Raw genomic sequence first — 16,090 nt, 5'->3', positions numbered from 1 at the left:
ACACGAGAGTTATGGAATGCAATGTAAGTTTGAGGACGTTAATAAATCTGAACCCCCAAAAGCGTGAGATTTTGGGTACAAGCAGTTTGAGCTCGATAGCGCTAGCGGCAAACAAAGATCCGGTGGTTGATGGGGTGATGGCAATGCCAAGGGAGAAAGAAGCTGACAAGGGTAGATTGATAATTCCTGAGAATATTTTGAATGAATGGAGTTATTGCAATTTAATTGACTTTAAAATTTCAAGAGTAAAAGAGGATGCTGTTATAAAGGGAATCGTTGATTTCAAGGGATATCATAATTTGGTTATTGATGCTGAATCTGAAAAAACGGTGTGTTGGGATTATGGTTTTAATGGGATGAATAAGGGTTGCTGTTGGAGGAAAATATATGACTAAAACGGTCTTAAGTGTTGGCCCAATAAGCAAATGGTTGGCACATGTGAAAAAGGAAGGACAATGGGCTGCTCCTCATCTACCGCCGGCCTATTTCACGTTGACGAGGCAACGGAAGCCTTGTTCATGCGTTCGGGTCGGGTTGGGCTCCATCCGAATGGGTTCCCTCCTTCTTCTAGGTTGTGCGCTGCTGCAGAGGTGAACCTGGATGCTGGTGGCGCGTCTGGACCACAAGGCAAGGGCGACCTTCGAGCTGACAAGCAAAAACGCTGTTGGGTTGAGCACGGCGTTGTAGGTGCAGCTGTAGGTGTTGAGGCAGGGAACCGCGGGGCTGTTATGGAATCAATGGGCCGCCTCCAAACGCCCTCAGTAAACTCTTCGCAGACGATGTCAGGTTCGGTTCCTCCAAGATAGTTGGGCTCGAAGGAGACATCAAGGAGATGGAGTCAGCGCTGGAGAATGAGATTGTAGGCAGCAAGGATGGGATCTGTGAAGACGGTGACAAAGTACTAGAAGACGGTGTGACTCTGTCTGGTGCAAGGCTAGATGAGGGCAGTGGCGATAATGGGGCAGGTGTGGATATTGGCTCTGGGCAACAGGGGCTCAGTGGTGGAAAGGCTCTGGAAAGAGAAGAGCATATGATCGAAAATCAAAGGGCATGGAGTTTCTACACCTCATAGATTAAGGTGAGGAGCTCTGCTATTCCTCATGAATTAATGCAAGTACTATTGTTTTTCCTTTAATTCACGCCTACTTCTTCTCTAAGATATATTCTTGTACTTAATTCAATTAAGTCAGACTGAAGGGGTGACCCGTGACAATCACCCACTATCTTCAGTACTCGTTTAGCCAAGATCCGCGTGCCTGACAACCACAAAGCAGTCTACATGATGTTCAACGTAGTCATTGGATGCCAGCCGGAGTATATTCTCTTGGGTCTCTGATCCGCAATTCGTATCGTCTCTCCTGACAATAGAGCATCCGAATCTAAGATTAGAACCTTTGTGGTATAGGCTAGAATCAATAGGCAGCATTCTTGATATCCGAAAAGTCTAAACCTTGTCTATGATATTCCGAGTAGGATCTGGGAAGGGATGACTATGAAGAGTTTCAAACTCACGACTGTTGGGCGCAGTGACAGTGTGCAAAAGGATCAAGGGATCCTATTCCGACATAAGTGAGAACCGACAGATGATTAGCCATGCGGTAGCTGTGCCTGGTATTTTTCATCCGAGACGAAAAATGTGACAGTTGATTAGCCGTACAGAAACCGTAGAGGACCATTTTCATTGAGAGGATCATACAGCTTGCCATGGAAGGGAGCACGCATGATTGGATGAAAACAATAGGAAAGCAAAGGTTCAGGAGCAACGAAGCATCTCCAAAGGCTTATCTGAAATTCCCACCAATGAATTACATAAGTATCTTTATTTTATTTTATGTTTTATTTATCTTTTAATTATCAAAACCTCATAACCATTTGAATCCGCCTGACTGAAATTTACAGGATGCCCATAGTTTTCTTCAAGCCATCAATCTCCATGGGATCGACCCTTACTCACGTAAGATATTACTTGGACGACCCAGTCCACTTGCTGGTTAGTTGTGCGGAGTTGTGAAAAGTGTGATCACAATTTCGTGCACCACATGCAAAGAATATGGATAAGAACACTAGGTACTTCCATAATTTGGCATCAGCAAGAAGAAGGAACAATAGACTTGATGCTCTGGTAATTAACGGAAGGTTGATAAAAAATCAAGCTCGGATCAAGATTGCTATCAGAGATTTTTATAAATATTTGTATCACCAGGAGAGATCTTCGGTTGCGGGTTTTAGGAACGGTCTGGTAAATCGGATTGATAAAGAAGATTCGATAGCTCTGGAGAGAATACCAACAATGGAGGAGATTAGAGAAGCTGTTTGAGATTGTAAATCATCCAAGGCTCCAGGAAGTGATGGGTATAACATGAATTTCATGAAGAAGTGCTGGGATGAGATTGGCACAAAGTTCATGACAGTTGTTCTGGATTTTTTTCGATCGTCAAGACTATCTTTTGATTCCAATATTACTTGGGTGGCCCTTGCACTGAAGTTCACCGGAGCCAAGGAGATCAAGGACCTTTGGCCGATCAGCATGGTAGGTTGTGTTTACAAGGTAATCTCCAAAGTGATGGTTAGGAGGATGAGATCGGCCATGCCAGGTCTAGTTGGGGAGACTCATAGCGCATTTGTGAAGGGTCGGAAAATACATGATGGGGCTCTTATTGCATGCGAAACAGTACACTGGTTAAAGATGAGAAAGAAGAAAGCGACAATAATTAAATTAGACTTTCAGAAGGCTTATGACCGGGTGAAACGGAGTTTTGTGGATATTGTCCTACAGAAGATGGGCTTTAGTTGGAGATGGAGAGCATGGGTGAAGGAGTGTGTTGGTATAACGTCGATGTCGATCCTGATAAATGGCTCACCATCTAAACCTTTTAAGATGGAGAGGGGATTGAGACAAGGTGATCCTCTATCTCCATTTTTGTTTGTTCTGGTTGTAGATGTCCTGCATAGGATGATATGGGAGGTAGTCAGGAACAAACATATTTTGTCGCTACTGGTTGGAAAAAGGACAATATAGAGTTATCACACCTACAGTTTGCAGATGACATTATTTTGTTCTGTCCACCAGAGGAGGAGACCATCAGAAACTATGCCAGGTTGCTAAGGTGCTTTGAGATGATGTTAGGGTTATCTATTAACTTTGATAAATCAAGTTTAATCCCAATCAACTGCGAACAGTAGTGAACTCACAACATGTACAACTTATTAGGATGCAATGAGGACAGCCTTCCAGTCAGATATCTTGGCATTTCTTTAGGAGTGAACCCAAGATTGGTAAGGACTTGGAAACCGATAATTGATAAGGTTGAGGAGAAGTTCAGCTTGTGGAAGGCAAAAGTGCTCAATAAAGCGGGTAAGTGGTGGATGATAAATGTCGGTTAAGAATTTTAACAAAATAAATCTCGTTACAAGCATAGTCCAAACTAACGAATTATCCTTCAATCAAAGTTTAACTTGTTTGTCACAAGTACAAACCCAATAAAAATCGAGAGTATTTAAACCTCGCGTCGTTTCTCAAGGAATTGCAGGGAAGTGTGCATATTATTGGTTATGGGATTATATATTTTTGGGTTTTGAATTTGATAAACAAGAAAATAAAGCTAACAACTAAGAAATTATTAAAGTTAAAAGCTACTCAAGGCAAGGATTAAGAGTCAAGGTATCCTATTTTAGACTATTGACCACAACATGGTGATTACAAAGAGTTAATTCTACTTAGTTGGCCTCTAACATCGGAGGATTAAGTCAAGTGGATATAGTTGGTCCTAGAACCACTAACAACCCTAAATTGCCAATGAAACTGGACATCAATGATCTCAAGGTTCCAAAATCCTCAATCACTAGCCAAGAGTACCAAAATTTACTCTAAAATCTAACCAAACATTTTATCAAACACTTGGAAGGCATAAAAGGAAAGAATATTAAAATGACAAGAAATATAAATTCTACAACTACCAATTGCAAGAAAACAATAATAACAACTAAATTAAACAAGAAGAAACATAAAACATGAATTGCATTAAAGAAAATTAAAACTAACAAGAGTCATGAACATAAAGGAACAAAATAAAGGGAATAGCAAATTAAACTAAGAGAAATAAAGGAAATAGCAAATAAAGAGTAAAGATGCAAGAACAATAAATTACAAAAAAATAAAAAATAAAAACAAGAATTAAAGCATAAATCTAAGAGAAATTTAACCTAATCTACCATAATTCTAGAGAGAAGAGAGAGCTTCTCTCTCTAGAATATGACCTAAAGCATATTCCTACTCTACTTCTAATTGCTCTCCTTTTATTCTCTCTTGAATTCTGCATCATATAGCTTTAGAAATGAGTTGGATTGGGCTTCAGCAACCCTAGAAATCGCCCCCAGCGTTTTTCATTAATGAGGTCATGTGCTGCTTGTCACGCGTATGCGTGGGTCACGTATATGCGTCACCTGACAGATTTCCTCCCATGCATATGCGTGGGCCATGTATACGCGTTTCCTGGAAGATTTTTTCCCCACGTATACGCATGGGCCACATATACGCGTCGCATGACAGATTTATGCAAATCCTAGTTTCTTCACGAATTCTCTACTTTGCATGCTTTTCTTCCATTTCTTTCAAGCCATTCTTGCCTTCAAAATCTTAAATCACTCAAACACAAGGCATCGAATGGGAGAAAAGTGAATTAAATTTAGCAAATTAAAGGGCCTAAAAAGCATGTTTTTACTCTTAAGTACAAATTAGGGAAAATTTACAAAACCATGTTATTTTAGTGAATAAATATGAGAAAAGTTGATAAAATCCACCAAATTCAATACAAGATAAACCATAATATTGTGGTTTATCAGTAAGCTTGATCTTATTAAATATGTATTAAATAGCTTGCCGGTGTACTACTTGAGCCTGTATAAGATGCCGAAGGTAGTGGCAGCAAAGTTGATATCGCTGCAGAGGAGGTTACTGTGGAGCAAGGAGGAAGGTAAAAATGGGTTGGCACTAGTTAAGTGGAAAGTGGTTCAAGCCCCCAAAAAGGAGGGTGGGTTGGGGGTAGGTGATGCTGTAATTAGAAATACTGCACTTCTATTCAAGTGGTGGTGGCAGTTTTCAAGAGAAGAGTGCCCATTGTGGAAGAAGGTCGTGTTCTCTTGCTATGACTTGAACCCAAATATGATGTTATCGGCTCAGACATTACCTACTAAAGGGGGTCCATGGAAGGATATCTGTCAGCTATAGATTAGGGATAGTAATGTGAGAGATAAAATGATTGCAGGGTTATCTATGTAGGTGGGTGACGGAAAGAGGACTCGATTCTGGGAGGATGTTTGGCTACAAAGTGGTTCGTTAAAGATGATTTTTCCGAGGCTTTTCTCTGTTTAAACCAAAAAGGATCTGTCATAGGGGATTGTGGGTTTTGGGATGGGCTAGAATGGATCTGGAACTTCCAGTGGAAGCGAGAGTTATACCAATGTGAGATGGAATTAGTGGATCAATTGCATGAGACTCTGAGGCCTATTAAGCTAGCATATGATAAGTAAGACAGAGTTATTTGGAAGTTCGACAAGGAAGGTATATTTTCAATTAACTCTTTTGTGCAGGTGATGTAGTCAGAAACCCTCCCGGAGGAAATGACCAATTACAACTTTACCAGAACCATTTGGAAAGGTTTGGTTCCACCACGAGTGGAATTATTTATTTGGTTTATTTCGATAGGAAGAGTAAATACAAAAGAAAGACTGCATAGGTTGGTCATTATTAGTCATGGTGATAACATATGCGTTTTGTGTAAAAAAGACATTGAACATATTCACCACTTGTTTTAGGGCTATGAGTTTACTTGGAATGTGTGGTGTCAATGGCTATCTGACTTTGGAAGATTGTGGTCTATTTCGGGTTCACTAAAAGAACACTTTGAGAGTTGGACAGGTGTTGCTAACAAGAAGGGAGAGCGCAACAAGTGGCTCATATGGTTTTTTTTTCGGTTATTTGGAACGTGTGGCTATAGAGGAACGGACAGATTTTCAACAAAAAAAGGGGTGCAAAGGAGGTGTTCCAAAAATCTGTAATTAGTTATAGAGAGTGGAGTAGTTTGATGAATATATAATCAACCAATAATTATTAATTAATGAATTCATATAGGTGTTTTGTCGATTTTTAGTAAATTGAAGGTGGTTTCTAATCGTCTGGGAATGAAATTTATTCTTTTTTACGAGTACTAGTTTTCTCAAAGTGCATCAAAGACCTTTTAGTTGAACAAAATCAATAAGAAAGTCTGAAAACAATAAATAAAAACTTTAAAAATAAATTGCTTAAATCGTAAAAGGATTGTATTGAATTTAAATAGGACAATAAAATGCTTTCGATTAATTCAAAAAACTTTGGATACGAAAATAAAAGAACTGAAAATGTAAATTGAACAAAAATTTTAAATGTTACTTGAAAGATAAATTTGGAATAAAAGTAAAATTTTGCAGAAAAGTATAAATAAAACATAAAACAAGTGGAAGGAACCCTACAGAAATTTGAGTCGAAGCAGACCTAGAAATTTGTTGGGATGTGAGTGTGCGTGAGTGATTTCTGGAGCAAATTTTCAACCACTGTACCTTCGAACCTTCTTCTATTTATAAAAATTCATAACCAATCAAATTAAAGTGTAACTCCCATATTAATTAATCCATAGGTAACCGTTCCTGCCTTTTACTGGACAGAAAGTAATGTTGATAGAAACAACTCTCGAACCTTTGGTCCTTCGATTCAGCATCTCGATCAGCTTGCTATCCAATCATAACAAATTCCTACTCGAACTTCCTTGCCATCCCTTCTAATGTTATCTTTCCTTCACAAACGCACACTTATTGGTTCTTCGAATCCTCTTATTTTTTAAATAAATTATTTTCGATCAACAAATTGTCCCCTAGGATTAATGTGTTATCCTTAATATCATCTTGAGAAAAACACTTAATCCTAATATGCTCTCATCATAAAGCATTAATTAATCATAAATGAAAATTTACTCTCCTTCATTTACTCACACCCATTTGACACGTTTTTCATTATCTTTTTAACTTCTCTCTCCACCAATTCATCTTCCCTAAGAAATTACTCCAATTTCAAATTTTTGAACTTCCTCATACGAAATGGCAAAAAGTAACTTTTACTTATTGAAAGAGAATTTCTTACCATCACTTCACCTTCTACACTTCTATCCTCAAAACTTCATCTCCTCTTTTCCTCCGAATTCTCTGCACCACCCGTTTGTTACTATACTTCACCATCACCAACCTTTCACTTTCATACATCAATGGCTTCTTCTTTAACTCACGATGCTCCCACTGCCCGAGACAAGGGCAAAGGTCTTGTGGCTCAAGCTCAAGAACCACCAACTCTACAGGTACTCAACCAAATCAATGATGATATCATTGAAGACCCCCATCCTCAACCTGATGATCAAAGGATTCTCATCTCATTCACCATTGACGATGAGACAAGCTATTTTATTGGCCCCATCCAAACCCTAGAGAGTGCCAATAAACGGCTTAATTTCTTCCCTAACACTGAAGGTGAAGATTTTCTCATCAAACAATACCTTCTCGTTACTCCTTTTATCGAACACAAGAAATCCTTTAGGAATAACCCATTACTCCTCGAGGGACTGACATTCGAGCCTGGCACAAGCATCTCAAATCGGTAAAAAGTAACACTTGGAGGGCCCTTGGCATTCATGACCTCCTCCGACTTTTTCATTTCTCTCCTACTACCCACCATTGAATGATTAGAGCAGCTATGAGCTTTTAGAACAAAACAACCAACAATTTTCATCTCCCCTATGAGATGGTGGGACCTTCTTTACTCGATGTGGCTACCATCATTGGACTTCCAATAAATTTTCCAGAATTAACTTTCAATATACAACCGAATCAAAACATTGCTGGGGCATAGAAATGATCCTGTGACTGGCGAAGAAAATGTTGCTTTCTTGTATTATTGGTTAAATGCAATTGTTTTATGCTCAAGCAGTGTCCAAATGCAGAAATTGTTTCTCTCTGGCTACCGTTTTGCATGAAGGCCACAGATTTAATTTGCCCAAATTGGTTTTGGGGCACTTGTTTGATGAACTTGGCCACCTGGTTGACTGTCTCCGAACTAATTCATCGATTAATGTGGGAGGCCCCTTTTGGCTCCTCGAACTTTGGTTAAGTGTTGTGTTCGAGAAGTACATGCAACAGGATGGAGACAGAGCTTCAGAAAAATAACACATCAAAGAATTTCGATTGGCCCCTGCTCAACCCAATTTTGAGAATGCCAATTCGATCGAAGATTTATTCTGGATGTCTTCTCTCTCTTCCACTACTTCTGCAAAAGTTTCAATAATAATGACTTGAACTTTACTCCTTTCTTGTGTCAAAACCGTGGTTTCTAATGGCTCGAACGCCTTCTCTTTTCTTTTGATGACAAAGAGAATGAAATTGCCAACAAAACTTGGGCAAATTTCCTTGCCATTCTGGTAATTCCAATTGGATTACCTCAATACAAAAAAGAACAATTCATGACAATTCTTTATGCTCCTCATTATATTGTTAGACAACTGGGTTTCTCTCAAGCCATTCTTATTCCCATTCCTGGAAATGACCATGCCCTTTGTCATATCGAGTTTACCTTGAAAAAAGACATTGATTATTGCCTTTCAACCAACCAACAACACAGCAATAACTATACTCATCTTCTTTATGAGCGTAGTTCATATATTACCAAATCTTTTGCCGAATGGTGGACTGGGTATTATTCTCAATTCAATCGCACCTTCAACCAAATCAAAAGCTCATCGATAAAAATTGTCCCTGCTGCCGAAAGCTCCCCAAAAAGGAATTTGAAAAGAAAAATCAAAGCTGCAGCACAACAAAAACAACCAAAAAAAATCCAAAAGGTTTCCACGAAAGTCTCTAAAAAGGTAAACCTTCAATCAAACATTTCTACATCTCTTTTACCATACTTGTTCAAGCATTCCTTATTTTTTAAATTTTTAATTATTGTCAGATTCACTCGTCAAGTGAGAACTCTTCTGATGATAGTGAGACTCAAACAAACATATTTGCTTCTTCGAATGAGTCAGATTCAGAGGATTCCTCAAATAGCTGCCACATTCCTTAATCTCATTCGAAGTAAATCTATTCATGTATGCTTTTATTGCTTTCATATTTCTCACATAAACATTAATTATTTATCTCATAAACACCTTAAAATTTCAAGCTAAAAAGGTCGCTCAATCTGTTTCCTCTTCTTCTTTCATCCCCAAATCGAAGAATCAAGATAACCAACTAAGACCAGAGCCACAAGGATCTCACTCTTCTGCTCAAACTGTGATCTCAACCGAGCCTATACAAATCATCCTTCCATCTATGACTGAAGTACCACCCTTAGTCGATTTAACTCAAGAACACCTTCAATTTTCATAAGGACCAACCATTGAGAATCTTCCTTCTCCAGTTAATACTGATGCACTCCTTAAATCACCTATTGCACAAGCCCTTGATTCACCCATTCAAGAAATTGAAGACGTTAGTTTACCCAAAAAATACTAACCCAGAAAAGACCATTGAACTTGCTTCTTCATATGACCCTGAGCCATCAATTGAAATTCCTGATGTCACTTTTAAACCCTCTGATTCTGATCTGGTTAAACTTATGGTTGTTCTCACAAAGATTGCTCAAGAGGATGAAGTTCCTATCTCGAACTCAGCCATTGATGACCATTCCACATCTAGTCTTTCCACTAAGCTTAGCCAACATGATTTTCAACAATTAACCACCATTTTGAGGCTCCTGACATATCCCCTCACTGAATGGACCAGTCAGCCAAACTTGAATTCTCTTCTATCTGAGATTCTGAGCTCTTCTTTCGAATTCCAAGTCATTCCTCAATTTTCTTCCCTAATGAAAAGGTTTATAAAGGTCTCGAACAGTTGCATCATCATTCAAGATAAGTTGCAAGAGACCAAAGATAAAGTGGTCAAATTCAGAACCGAATCGGAAAAGATTGAAACACCTCGTCTGTCAATGAAGCAATCACGTAAGGAGTATGATTTGAGAATTACTCAAGCTATTAGTGCTCAAGCCTATTTCAACAAACGAGAAGAGGAACTTGAGACAGAACTAGCCCGTAATGGACAAGAGCTAGACAGAATTCGAAAAAGAAAAACTGCATTGGCTGAACCCTTGGCTGCGGTGCAACACAAGCAACAGAAAATCTTCAAGGAGTTTTGCATAGAAAAAACAAGACAAGAAGAAATCAATAAACAATTCAACAAGGCTCGGAATGAGGAGACTGAACAAGTCGAAGCATATTCTTCCCTAGATAGTGAGGGGGTGCAACTTTATTCTGAGCTTCAAGAACTTTTGGCACCTTATACTCCACTGATTTAAGAATCTTAATATGTATAACTTTTGTTTCTTTGTTTTATGCATATACTTCTAGTATTGATCTCCCAATCATCAATACTGTTTCAAATATTTTCCGTTTATTGACTTGATCACGTTCCCTGAATCAATATTCTTAATTTGATACGCATTCCCAGAATACAAGTCAATCACCTGAAAAGGTCCTTCCTAATTATGGGACCATTTACCAAGAAATTTTGATTTTTTTTTCAATTGGCAATATAACTTTCAATACCCATTCCCCTATACTAAAATACTTCTCTTTTACTCGACGATTATAAATTCGAGCAATGCTATCTTTCTGCAAAATCATATTCTCAAGTGCTAGAATACGTTCTAAGTTCAAGTCATTCAACTCATCATACATTGTATTCCAATAATCTTCAACTGACAAGTCATTTTACTTCATTACTCTTAAGGTATTAAGATTAATTTCCAATGGCAACACTGCATCGTGATCATATGCCAACTTATAAGGAGAAGTGCATGTTGCATCTCTTGGTGAATTTTGATAAGCCCATAATACTTGACTCAAAGTCTCATGCTAAGTTCGAGGCTTACAACCAATTTGCTTCTTAATCAAATTGATCAATATTTTATTTGCTGCCTCGACTTGTCCATTAGTTTGTGCATAATAGGGAGTCGAAGTAACCATATTATTATTTTTCAAAGCTGCAAAATTCTTAATACATTGACCAGTAAACATAGTTCCCTGGTCAGTACTGAGAGTTTGGGGTATTGCAAATCGATGAATTATATACTCCTCAATGAAATCTATAATTTCATTTTGCCCAACCTCTATTAAAGGAACAGCCTTGACCCATTCCGTAAAATAGTCAATTGCCACTAAAATAAACTTATGATTTTTCGATGACGGTGGGTATATTATTCCAATTAAATCCAAAGCCCAACCTCGAATAGACCATGGTTTAATAACCGAATGTAACTCGGAGGCTGGGATCTGTTGTATCACCCCATGTCGTTGACATTCCTGATATGCTTTCACATAATCGATGCAATCTTAAATCATAGAAGGCTAATAAACTTGGTTTCGTCGGAGTACCCACTTCATTTTCATTCCATCCAGATGGGCACCACAAATACCTCTATGAACTTCTCCCAAAGTAATATCTTTGTCCGATTGACTTAAACATCTAGAAAGTTCTCCATCAATACCCTTTCTGTACAACTCATCGCCCATCAACACAAAATTCATTACTTTGAACTTTACTTTCCTATCAATTTGAATATTAGGATCTTTTATATACTCAGCAATGGGTTTTCTCCAACCATCATCATCTCATTCATCTTAAGTCAAAGCCTCTCTTTCATTAATAGGGACTAAAATTTGACGAACCCCTGCTAATTTTTCCAACGTTCCAAAGAATACTTTGTATCTCGATGCAATTTGGGATAACTCATTAGCAATTTTATTTTGAACCCTTGGAATATGAACCAATGAAACTTTTCGAAAGAATGCCAATAACTCCCATGCTATCGAAAGATACTTTTGTAATTTTTTATTATTATACTTGAATTCTTTTGATAACTGCTTCAAGACCAGCTGGGAATCTCCAAATATCTGAATATTTAAAGCCCTTTACTGACCAAAATTTTGAGATCTAATACTAAAGCCTCATGTTCAGCCACATTATTTGAACAAGGGTACTTTAATTTGAAGAGAAACTCCGAGGGAACACCTTTTGGTGAAATAATTAAAATTCCTACTCCAGCACCATTTTTATGTTTTGAGCCATCCAAATATAACTTCCAAGAGTCAACAAGTACATCAATTATGTTTTTCCCTGGACATTGGGATTATTCAAATGAAATTCGCAATGACTTGTCCCTTCACAACCTTAGCTGGAATGTATTGCAAGTCAAATTCTATCAAAGTCAACATCCATTTTCCTAATCGACCTCTCAATATAGGATAGGATAACATGTATTTGACTAAGTCGGTATGTGCAATCACATGCACAGTTTTTGCAACCATATAACACTTTAAAATTTCATACAGATATAATAAAGAGATAGACACAATTTTTCAACAGGTGAATATCTTATTTTGATATCAGTTAACACCCTATTAAGGTAATAAATGACTCGCTCATGTCCTTTCTCATCATCTTGAGCCAACTTGCATCTAATGATATCCATTGATGCTGCAATATATAATTTTAATGGCTCGTAAGGACGAACAGATAAGCTTTAATCGAATCAAAAGCTTCTTGCTGTTCGTCTGTCCATGTAAACTTTTCATCATTTTTTAGTTTTATTAAGGGTGAAAATATCCGAGTTCGACCTGAGAGGTTTGATATAAACCTTCTAAGATAATTAACCTTTTCAAGAAAATATTGCACTTCCTTTTTCGACTTAGGAGGAGGTAACTCTAAGATTGTATTATCTTTATTTTTATCAATAGCAATTCTCTTCTTACGAACCACGAATTTTAGAAAATTCCATACAGACACACCAAATGCACACTTTAAAGGGTTCAGTTTTAATCCCATTCTTTGCATTGTGTTAAACGCCAGAGTCAAATGATCGAGATGTTGATTCATAGAACTTGATTTAACCATAACATCATCGATATAAACCTCTATAATTTTTCCCATGAACTCATGGAAAATAGCATTCATGGCATGTTGATATGTAGCGCCAGCATTCTTTAGACCGAATGGCATAATCACCCATTCATATGTGCCTAATGCTCCAGGCCATTGAAAAGCAGTTTTGGACACATCATCTTTTGCAATAAAAATCTGGTTATACCCTGAATAACCGTCCATAAAACTTAGGATTTCGTTACCTGCAGCAGAATCAATTAACATGTCTGCTGTAGGCATAAAATATTCATCCTTCGAAGTACCATTATTTAAATCTCGAAAGTCTATGCATACTCTCAATTTTCCATTCTTCTTCGTTATGGAAATAATATTCGAAACCCATTCCACATAACATGCAGTTCGAATAAATTTTGCTTTAATCAAACGCTCAATCTCTTCTTTAATCTTTTGATTTATTTCAGGAACAAATCATCGAGACGATTGCTTCACTGGTCGAGCAAATGGTTTTAATGCTAATCGATGTTCCACAAGAGAACGATCGAGACCAGGCATCTCATGATAATCCCAAGTAAAATAGTCTTTAAATTCATGTAAAAGATTAAGTAAGTCGGTCCGACATGGTTCCACGAGATTCTTACATATGTAAGTGATTCGACCATCATTATCAGATTCCAAATTAACTTCTTCTAAAGAATCTTGTGACTCAAAACCTTTTTTAACTTCATCATCTTTTACTGAATATTTTTCGAAACCCAAAGGCTCCAAATCGCAAATGCAATCAAAAGACAAATCAACAGATTCATTAGAATTGAAACATGCTTTATTATCAATCGTTTCCACAATCGAAGTTTTCTCGATACAATGTACCTCTGCTATATCGACATCGGTTTGATTGATAACATTATCAAATTTAGGAAAGCAAAAAGAACCTAAACCATGACTAAATTTGATCAAAGCAATCGAATCTTTACTACAAATTGAAAAAGATGAAACTACATCCCTAAATTACTCAACTTCATCAGAAGAATCACTTTTATTTTCAACAAAAGAAAAACTACTTAAATAATTTCTTGAAATTACTAGGTAATTCGAGAGTCTTGTTCATCAGCTATGTAAGGACGTATTCAAATCACCTCTTACGCTGAGCAGTCCCAATCTGTTGGAGGAACGTCAAGTCTTGGATGACGAAGCTTCACATTTAGGCCTTCTGAAGTCAGAAAATAACCTTTACAGTTGTATGAAATGAACACCCTTTCGACATTCAAAGGCTTTAATTTAGGACTATATACCTTGAAATCGACATGCAGTTGTTCGACACACAGATTCGAATCAGCTTTAACCACTTCAGGCTTCCCTTTGTCTGTCCATAAAAGGACACTCTAATGCATATTGGATGGTATTGCCCCGATTCCATGGATCCAGTCACGTCCCAACAAAGCGTTATAGCTAGCCTTCGATGACACTACCATAAAGACAGTGTTTCGATCAGAAGACCCACTTTCACCCCAAGGGTAACCAAACCTTTTGCAGGGGTAGAAACTCCACTATAATCGGTCACGAAAATATTAGTGGGAATCAAATCATCAGGATGCTTGCCTACCTTCATCAGCATTCTCTCCGGCAACAAACTAATCGCTGCTCCTCCATCGACGAAGACTTTGTTGTCTTGAATTCCACTCATCACTGATGTGACATGCAGAGGACGAAGATGAAATTTTTGTTTCTCAGAAGGTCTCTGGAAATAAGTCGGTTCATCCTCATACCGAAGGAATGAAAAAGCACCCTCATCATCCATATCATAGTCTTCATTGGGGTTCCCCTCATATTCTCCCAAGTACTCAGTCGGAATTATCGAAATGGTACTCACCAATTTATCATCACCCTATTCGAAAAACTCCTCGTCCAAGTCAGTTTCTTTCTCCTTAACAGCTTCTTGAATAACTACCACTGCTTTACCTTTATCAAGTTTAGCAGGAGATGGAATCTCCTTCGAATATCTCTCCCCATCAACAGGAAAAACAACTCTCGAATGCACAGAAGGAGTTGCCCCCCTTGACTTTATTACCTTGGGACGGCCTCGATAACTGGCGTCCGTTTCTTCTTCTTCCCCTCTGATTCTCTCTGGCACGGCCACGGAAATAAGAGTACTGACTTCAAGTAAGACCTCGATGGCCCCATTGTGGATTTCGTCTATAACGGGCATTCCTGTTTTAGAATTTCTGACAATTACAAATTCACTGTACACCTAAAATTTGAAAACAACTTAAAAGCACAACAATATTTCTTTAAGGACCTCCAAAACTAAATTCTTATTTACAGAGAATTATAATAATTAATAAATTTGTAATAAAATTATAGTAGAAGTTATTTTTTGCTAATAACTAAAATGACTATTCTACGTGTATACTAAAATTAGTTACTAAAATTAATTATTAATATAAAATATATATTAAAATATAAATATAATTAAAAATAAATTAAACCAAACATATATATTTGTGCTAACGAATTATAGTTCAAATAGCATAACCTCCTTATACTCACTTAGAGACCAACAAACTATAACTCAAATGACATAATTTTTTTATATTCGTCTAAAAATTACAAATTTAAATTTTATTTTTATTTAAAAAATAACACGTATATTTATACACAAATATATCGAAAATTCTTCGTAATTGGCATCACATTTCGAATACCAAGCCAAGTTGCTAGCCTTAAGCGTATCACCAATTTTATATACATGTCCTATGAAATATTTATTTTCAATCTAACAATGTTTTTTTTTTCTTTAGTATTTTTTACATGAATAGCAAAAAGGTAAAAAAAATTGAAAAAGTTATTACTGTATTAGTGATAAAAAATTTTCTCCACTTTTTTATATGTTTATTTAAAAATATTTAAAAAAAATTGGATTAAATACATGAAATTTGAATCCTTTGAAATTTGAATTTTATTTTAGAGAATAAAGTGTGATCTTCTACTTTTGAATAGTTTTTCTTTTATATTTATTTTTAGTCTCACCTATAAAATTAATGATAAAAAATTACATTTTACTCTCTAAAGTAAAATTTAAACTTTAGAGGATCCAAAT

The sequence above is a fragment of the Arachis stenosperma genome, chromosome 5 (assembly GCF_014773155.1).
Source record: "Arachis stenosperma cultivar V10309 chromosome 5, arast.V10309.gnm1.PFL2, whole genome shotgun sequence".
Classification (NCBI taxonomy): domain Eukaryota; kingdom Viridiplantae; phylum Streptophyta; class Magnoliopsida; order Fabales; family Fabaceae; genus Arachis; species Arachis stenosperma.
The sequence above is the reverse complement of the archived record's forward strand: the minus strand, read 5'-3'. Positions refer to the sequence as shown.